This window comes from Colias philodice, chromosome 12, assembly GCF_061535455.1.
Source record: "Colias philodice isolate Cphi_HAF_F1 chromosome 12, ilColPhil1 Martin Lab GWU primary, whole genome shotgun sequence".
NCBI classification, from domain to species: Eukaryota; Metazoa; Arthropoda; class Insecta; order Lepidoptera; family Pieridae; genus Colias; species Colias philodice.
The window spans coordinates 363,556-373,241 of NC_143097.1; positions in this window are offsets into that span (position 1 = coordinate 363,556).

The following is a 9,686-nucleotide window of genomic DNA, read 5'->3' on the forward strand; positions in this document are numbered from 1 at the left end:
TTTCTACACTTTGGTAGAAACAAAACGAGATTTTGAACTTATTAAAATTGTCTATATTATTTTTGCAGGACCTTTATCAAAATTTATCTGCACTGATAGAAAACCATTGAGGGAAGTTGAAAATTTACCTTCTACTTCAAAAGGTCAGTACCTACACCTAAACTTCACATAAAGGTGCTAACACAGCAGTTGTGTAATGAAAATGAAACATTCTATAATCTTATAGAATGTTTCATAACACTAATTGTTGTCTGAAAGTTTCAAGTTGTTTTGTGAGAAAATCTTCAAAAGTATGTAAATTGTAACAAAATATTGTCATGTTACACAATGTTTTATAACATTATAACTGATGTGTCAACACTTCAAGAAGATTTAAGGAGATAATGTTACTTAGCATGTCTATTTTACACTTGTAATTTGACCAGAACTGCTACAGTGACTGAAATAATGCTCAGCCAAAGTAATACTATGTATTCGTAAGTGCATATATTATTTTTGCATGTTTTGTTTTACTATAACCTCTACAACTTTTAACCCAGCTGGTAATAACTTGGTTTAAGCCCATGCTATCAGTTCCTGGCTACCTAGTTAGCCAAGCAAAAGCAATACATGCAAAAAAATATGTATTTCTTAGCCATACACTTCAATTTTGATTTAAAGTAACTATCTGAATAAGTTTTTCTATAAATTGGCATTTAAAGGATAAATGCCTGTTATATATATATATCGGTCCCTACACACAAACTGACAGAAAAGTTGATGTTTACAGGAAAGCATTTTTAATTTTCAAACTGCTCTAAGAATTATTTTAAGAGCAGATATATATTTAATTTAATGCAAATTTATTTCATGCAACAGCAAGCAGCAACATAAAATTCATTTATAACAATTTTCCTATTGTGTTTGTTTCAGGACCACTATCACTTCAAGATTCCCAAAAACCATTAAAAGAAAATGAAGCACCAGCACCAGGTTGGTATCTAAATATAATCCAAATTTTTCTTACTATTTAGCTAATTGCAAATTTTAGGTTTTACTATACATATAACAGTTCAGCAGCAAAAACACATTATGCAAAAATATTATAAAAGTACATAATTATATAGTTTTAAAACTATAAACTTACTTAATTATAACTTTCGTTTTCCAGCTACTGTTGAACCTGATACAGTTGTTGAGAATCTTGAAATACAAGAATACAAATTGGAGGATAAATATGGTGAGTGGCCCTTACTTAAATTTTAAAGAAAAAAGAAATAGAAACCTAAAGATAGAGTACTATGTTCATTTCCACTGCCTTTATCTTTCACTCTACAACTCTTAATGGTTGAAGCCATGGGGCACAGCAGTGTTTATACATTTGATCTGCTGGACAGTACTTCTGTTTAAATAATTTCTTTAATATAATAATAGCTAAGGTAGCATGTTTTTAAAAGCTTAATTTTATTTGCAGGTCCAAACACTGCTAAAAAAGTAGTGACTCATAAGAAAATGACCAAAAATGAGCGATCCTTATACCAAAAATTGGTAAACATTAGGATTAAGTTATCGAAGTGTCGGAACAGAGCACAGAAACAATCCCTGCAATTAAAAGCAGCCAAAAATTTTATGAAGAATAGCAACTTTATAGCTACTATTAACAATATGCCAAGTGCTGCTAAACTTTTAACCATGTTGCAGTTTAGAGAGTCTAAAAAGAAAGAAAAAGGCAGAAGATTTTCTACTGAAGAAAAAATATTGGCTTTGGCAATGCTGAAGCAAAGCCCCAAAGGCTATCGATTTCTGCGAAGAATGTTGGTTTTGCCTTCACAGCAAATACTAAATACATTTTTGAACCAAGCCAATATAAAGCCTGGTATCAATAATAATATATTTGAACAGCTGAAAAAAAGAGCAAATAAAATGAAACCAGCAGACAGACTCTGCATACTAATGTTCGATGAAATGTCTCTGAAGCCTAATTTAACTTATAATGAGAGAAAAGATTTGGTGATAGGTTTTGTGAACAATGGACGCGAGACAAAACAAGAATTCGCAGACCATGCACAGGTTTTTATGATCAGGGGTCTGATAAGAAAGTATAAGCAACCTGTTGCTTATACATTTGCACAGGCGGCCACTAAAGGCCCAGAGCTGGCTTTACAAATCAAAACGATCATACAAAATCTACAAGAAACTGGGTTCAACGTAGTGGCTACAGTGTGTGACCAAGGCACTAATAATAGACATGCCTTAAATCTTCTTTTACATGAAAGCAGGGTACATATGCTGAGAAGTGGAAAAGAAGTCAGAGAAGAAACAAAAATAATTATAATTAATGATAAAAAAATTGTTCCACTGTATGATCCCCCGCATTTATTAAAAGGAATAAGGAACAACCTATTACAGAAAAATTTAAGGTATAAAACAGATAAAGAAAAGACGGCTAAGTGGGATCACATTATAAAACTACATCAAGAAAATCCTGCATATAAAGGAATACGATTAGTGCCTAAGTTAACTGATAGCCACGTTGATCCGACTAGGACGAAGATGAAAGTGAAATACGCCAGTCAAGTGTTCAGTAGATCTGTCTCTTCTACTATGGGATACCTTGCAGGTAAGATCAAGAGATGTTTTTTTTGTAATGGCCAACTAAACTTAGTGCAACAATATTAGATTAAATATCTGCCGGAATTTAAATATTTCCATTATATTTCAAAATATTGGTTATTGCAATTACCTGGGTTCAGTTACTCTTTAAATTAAAATGTAGGTTTAATGGTACACCACTATGCAAACACATATCCCAAAGCATACACATAACATGTACATTAGGTGCACAGACATTTTAAAGCATAAATGATCTAAATTCTAATATTGAATTGTTATTGTTTTACAGATAACGGAATCCTTCCAGACGAATGTAAGGAGACTGCAGATGTACTACTTTTTTTTGATAATCTTTTTGACTCTGTGAATGGCAGCTTTGTCAAAAATAGGTATGCAAAACCACTCCTAGGACCTGTAACACCCAATTCCAAACATCACGAATTTTGGAGAGAAGCAAAAAAAGTTTTAAAATCCATGAAATTTATCACAGATGAAAACAAAATTGCTAATGTACCTACCATTAATAATTGGGTATGGACACTGGAAGGCATAGAAACATTAGTTAAAATGTTAGCCATTGACTACAATGTTACATCTATATGGATGCGGCACCTAAACCAAGACCCAATCGAAAATTTCTTTGGGGCTATAAGAAGCCATGGGTGCCGTAACACAAATCCAACACCTGAAAGATTTCAATCAGCATTAACAACGTTATTAGTCAATAACCTATCCAGTGTCCATGCCCCTGGAGCAAATTGTGAAGAAGATCAATGCAATGCACTACATGCCCTCATCGTTACTAAAAATAAGGAACCTACGACTACTGGTGATATGTCTTTAGACATTGTTAACGAGATTACCCTTACACCTTTAGAGGAAAAAAGTCAGCCCCAAATAATGGGGCCTCTACAGTATGTATCGGGATATTTTTTAAAAAAGACGAAAAATAAAATATTTAGGTCTTGTGAGGTTTGTAAGGGTAATCTCTATAGTGAAATTGAAAATGATTTTATACAAAGAAAAGAATTTGCCAATCGTCGTTGGCTTTCCACCCCAAGCCCAGCATTTTTGGAATCAATATCCAACATGCAAGATATAATAAATACAATAATATCTACTAATTTAAAACAAAAATTTCTAAGGGAAAATATAAAAACGATAATTCTTTTATTTTTAGACTTTAATTTTATGACATGCTCTGAACACAAAGAAAAATTAATAGACTTTTTAATTAATTTAGTTAGTCGATTTTTTTTATTTACATATTGTAAAAATATAAATAAAATTTTAACGGGCAAAAAAAATATAGACAGCGATGAGGATGCAATGCAGTGCAAAGCACAAAAATATTTTAAAAGATGTTTTAAGAGGAAAATTTGACATTATTATAATAATGCATTGTACCAACAATGTAATGCAATTATTAGAATAATGTCAAAGGAGGGTGCTCAAAAAAAAATCAACTTTGGCAGAAACGAATTGTACTATAGATTAATAATAATATTGTGTAATAAAATAATAACCGGGTATGATCGTGATTCCTGGCAAACATATAAAAATTTCCAATTTTGTTATCCAGTTGTCCATAAAAAAAGTATTTCGTAGTAGTAGTATGTTTCCCTATTATTCAAAGAACTTTCCTAATTCCTTTTTTTTATTTTGAAGGGGTATACTTTTCTTAATAAACAGGTCAGAAAAAAGAAATTCAACATCGGTCCAGGCGTATTTGAGAAATGACCCAATGCCTCCAAAAAAAAAGGATATTTTTTAATAATGAGACCACCTGGAAAGTATACCCTTTCAGACAAAACGAATTTTCCTCATCAGTCCAGGCGTCTTTGAGAAATCGGGGAACATACTACTTTTAAAATAGACAACAAAATTGCATTTTTTTATGTTTGCCAGTAAGGATCACGATCGTAACCGGTTATTATTTTATCACACTACATTATTGTTAATTTGAAATACAACTCCTTTCTGCCGAAGCTGGGTTTTTTTTTCAATGATGCGTGAGCATTCTCCTTTCTGGTTATGTATTAGAAAATCTAATTTTATGGCTGGTTTTACAGTGTGCTGACGGTCTGCGTTGACAAGTCAATATGTATGGTAGCTTATGAAGCGCTTTAGTTAAAGCTATGGCACATGAACACTTGAACAGGTTGGCGAGTAGTAATGTAGATTTTGTAATGGTACGGATCTCCCTCGTATCAACCTCAAGTGAACTTACCAATTTTGAACACAACTCTTTGTTTTCCTTCGCTAGTGTGTAAACGGCCAGTATATGTAATAAAAAACATAATTAAGGTACCTTTCAAGCAAACGCATTACCATCTGTTCGCATCCCATGAGTTGCTTCAATTTCCGTATCATCGACAAAGTCCACTTGGAGTTAATTCAGTTGATATGAGGGGGATTTGTACTAGATCATCTCCATGGTCGAGATAACCACTCGCCATCCGGTGGCCTCTCCGACATACATGTATAGAGCTATGGCTTTGAATATTTGAGAATGACATCGATCGGTCGCCAGCGCTGAGCGTACTGGCTTGTCACTGTGGACCATCAGCATGACTCTAAAACCAGCCTAAATAGTCCAATCAACGGGGCTTAAGTTACCAAAACCCTCCCGCCTATGTAATTTGGCATTGATAAAATTAGGGGATATTATTACCATTTCTTTATTAGTTGTTAGTTATTTTTTAAGTTGTTTGTTACTGATTGTTGAAAAATCCTCACAGTGATTCGTATATAATTATACTTTCTGTATAATTATATACGAATGTACTACCTACTTAGTATAGTTATTTATATGAATCCAACTCTTTTAAATTGTAGACAATGAAATTCTAATTTCACTTTCACGCTGTAACTTCTACTGAACTATCAGTCTTATTTTATATAAAAGAGAATTATCAAGAATGCATTAATAATAAACAAAGCTATGTAATCAGGATATTAAAATACAATTAATAACAATAATTAGCAGACCTTATTGTTCAGTAAAAGTAATAACGCATAAATGAAATTTGGAAGTTTCTCTGAAATCGAAAAATTGTGAGATTCCTTTCGAAATGATACATTCGTACATAATTTAAACAGAACGTGTTTCAGTGTGATCTTTTTTTACTACTAACTTCTTGTAATCTGCACCTAATTTCATCATAAATGCTAAATTTCAAAGGTGGGAGAATTTTTCGGAGTCTTAATTAATATTCTATGATGAGTTGACATAGGACGCTAGTATTCGTCCCATGTCAACTTATCATTCTAAGTTAAGTTGGCAAGATAAAACATAAGATTAATGTATGACCAAAATTGTATCCAAAATTTTTAATTAGTTTTAATCATGTAACTGTTTGTGGTGAGAAATAAACTATTTTGATTATCATAATATATGGTTTTATTTTCTGCATCCTAATTTGAATACAGTTGAGTTTTGTTAATTTATTTATTAATCCGTTAGGTAATTTACTCAGTCAATTTAGTAAACGTATTCTCCATTGACTATGAGTAAATTACGGGATTAATAAATAAATTAACAAAACTTAGTACAAACAAGGCTCAAAGCAGGAATGATAGTAGATCTATAGTTATATACATCGCAGGAAAGTTGCAAGTTTGTAGATACAGATGGCGCTGTCAATCACTTTCCTCCTGAACCCGCCGAGTAAAGCCTCTATACCTATATATATAAAAGTACTCTGTGGGAACGCGCTTCGCCGGCCGGCAAAAGGGTGGCGTGTTGTGAAAATTTATTTTGCATTTCTGCTGTTTTGTTTTATTTTGAATATTATATTTACTTAAAATTAAATTAAAAAAATATTATAAAAGATAAGTCTACGTAAATTTCATAGCTTAAATACAGAGGGAAATAAATGATACTAAACGTTATGATCATTAATACAGTGACATGATTACCCTTTACATACTTAGTTGTTTTTGGAGTTTTATTTTTAATTCTGTAGGCATGCTTATCCATTCAATTTAAATATAATAAAAATATTAATACTTTGAGTTTCCACTACACCATCAATAAAACAATACCATCAAAAATTCTAATTCCAATATACAGATAAAAATTAAGAATATCAGTAAGTATATAATATTATATTTATGATTACGCGAATTCCATGAATATCGTAGTGAAATATTTCCCCACTTGTGGGCAAATATTCCGCAACTGGCATCACTGACTCACACAGGTGGTCTGCACAACAGTCAGGTAGCCTTAGCAAGAGACAAGTAAATATTTCCCCCCTCTCCCCCTCAAACTGTTTGCGTTCGCGTTCGCGACTCGCAAACCATTTTTTTACGAAAACTTTTTGTCCAACTTCAGAACATAAAAACGTCACGGGAAAATTTAGTCCTTCACAAAGGAAATATTTAAATGAAACGTTTAGAAGTACGATAATAATTTATCTCTTTTGTTTTATAAATGACCTAGCGTTTTCTGTTGTTTCGGAGCTAAAGTCCAATTTGAATAATGATAAAATACCTATTCCGAAAATGTTATTTTTGTTGTAAAATATGCCATCCATAGTTTTTATTAATTTAATAAATTAAATATTAATAATTCTATAACATAATATTATCTATGATTATTTTTTTGTTTTTTTGTTTTATTATCTTTTCGTGCTTATGTTCGATATTTGAATAAAAAATCTTATGTAGACATTTAAAATAAATAAGTGCTACATTTTACATACCTACATGTATAATATACATACATAATTAGGTACTTATTATTACGAAATATGGTAAGTACATATTTCAGTATTTATTTGTGCATCAAGAATGGGATTTATGAAACGAATTAGGCTACTAAATTACAAATATGTAACTATGTTGGCAACTTCTACTAATGAATTATATTTCACCTATTTTTGAAATGGGAAGAAGGTAGGTAGGTACATATCAAACATATTTATTTGGCACAGAACAGCACACACAGCCACCCAAAATATTTATTTTATATTGTCTCCATCTGCTGGTAATAAATCAATCGCAATCACTTAGATTTTTATAGATAAAATGCAATAAAATCATAAAATTAAATTTTGTTATGAATTTTAATTGGAAGTTTTTAATTTTAATTTACCTCAAAGGAATGCCAGCTTTTTATGATTGTGCATAAACAAATGGATAAAAACAAGACGTGTGTTTTTTCCTACTATAAAATGGCGTGTGGTACAGCCGAGCACGAGATGTAGGAAAAACCCTATTGCCTAATGTTACCTAAGTCTATAATAATTAATAACTAACAAACAAAAAATTGATTGTTAGGTACAAATATTTTCAAAACAGTGTGCTATACGGAAACATTATAGTAAACGCATGGGTATACCGTATTAGGTACGTATACCTACTTATGAGTTTATCAAACTATCAACTAGAATCTATTACGTTTGACATCGTTTTTTTCAACAAATTAATAAAGAACAAAGAAGAGCGTGTGTTTCAAAAGTGAAACTTCTTTGGCAAGATTCAAAGATATCAAAATCGTCGCCTAACTCCATGACGTCACGGTATTACCATGATGAGACCTTGAAATTTTACTTAAAAAATTTGGATAATTAAAATCTGATATTATATCATTATTAAAGTCTAAAAACCTATATAAAATACGGTTATGAGTGGTTAAAAACTGAATATCAGTTTCAAAACTGTCAGGGCGTCCTATCTTAATCTTAACCTTAATCTTATCTTAATCTTAATCTTAATACTATTATAAAGGCGAAAGTTTGTAAGTATGGATGTATGGATGTATGGATGTTTGTTACTCTTTCACGTAAAAACTACTGAACCGATTACAATGAAATTTAGCACACATATAGAGGGTAACTTGGATTAACACATAGGATAGATTTTATCCCGGAAATCCCACGGGAACGGGAACTATGCGGGTTTTCCTTTGAAAACGCGGGCGAAGCCGCGGGCGGAAATCTAGTGGCTTTATATTTCTTTCAATATCATCGTCACGTAAAATACTAAAATCTACTTGATCGATTTCGATGCTCAAATAAAATGTTTTATTCTTTTTGTAAATAGGTATTATTAATTTAATAATATTATTAAGAAAAATATTCGTGTTTTACACCTAACTGTTCATAAGATTTAAATTTGTAAAATTCTATAATATATATATTCCATTGAAAAGTTACATTTGGGGTTGCATTTTTTAGAGGACGCAATTTTATTTTTTTGATGTGTAGGGGGGTTCAGTGTGAAGCTATCACCAAGTTTGTGGGGTCGCCACCCTTGTCCCACGGCCGCCATCTTGAAAATAGCGGTTGATATGGTTTTTACGATATATCTCTTTAACTATTTATTTGATAAAAAAAATTGTTAACATTGTTTGTTGCAAATTAAATTCTCTACAACTTTGGTCCAGTAACTTTTTGTCGTAGGACTATAAACAAAAAAGTTATAAGCGAAAATGTTCAGAAATTAGAGATATTTATATTTTTCAATAAAACTTTTTTTTATCATTTTACGAAGAAATGATATCAGACCATTATTGTAGATTGTTTTTTGAGGAACAACTTTTATGTACAACATTTTTTCATTAAGTAAATAGCTAAGATTTTACAGCGCTCCGAAGTGAGTACTATTTTTCAGTACTCTTAACTATACAGTATACATATATTATTATGTGTGTACTAATAATAATTTGTCATCAGTAATTGTTTTTAATATTTTTAATAATTAATAATTAATTTTGCAATATTATTAATAATTAATTATTGACTGAACTGACTTGAAGTCTGGAAGCGCGTTTTTTTTACGTCGAAAAGCAGGGCTGAAATGTTCTGCAGTGTGCTTCCATTGTTCTGGAGTCTGGGAAAAGAGCCAATAGCCATTATATGTATAGTTAGGAGTACTGAAAAATAGTACGCACTTCAGAGCGCTGTAAAACCTTAGCTATTGACGTAATGAAAAAATGTTGTATATAAAAGTTGTTCCTCGAAAAACAATCTACAAAAATGGTCTGATATCATTTCTTCGTAAAATGATAAAAAAAAGTTTTATTGAAAAATATAAAAAGCTCTAATTTCTGAACGTTTTCGCTTATAACTTTTTTATTTATAGTT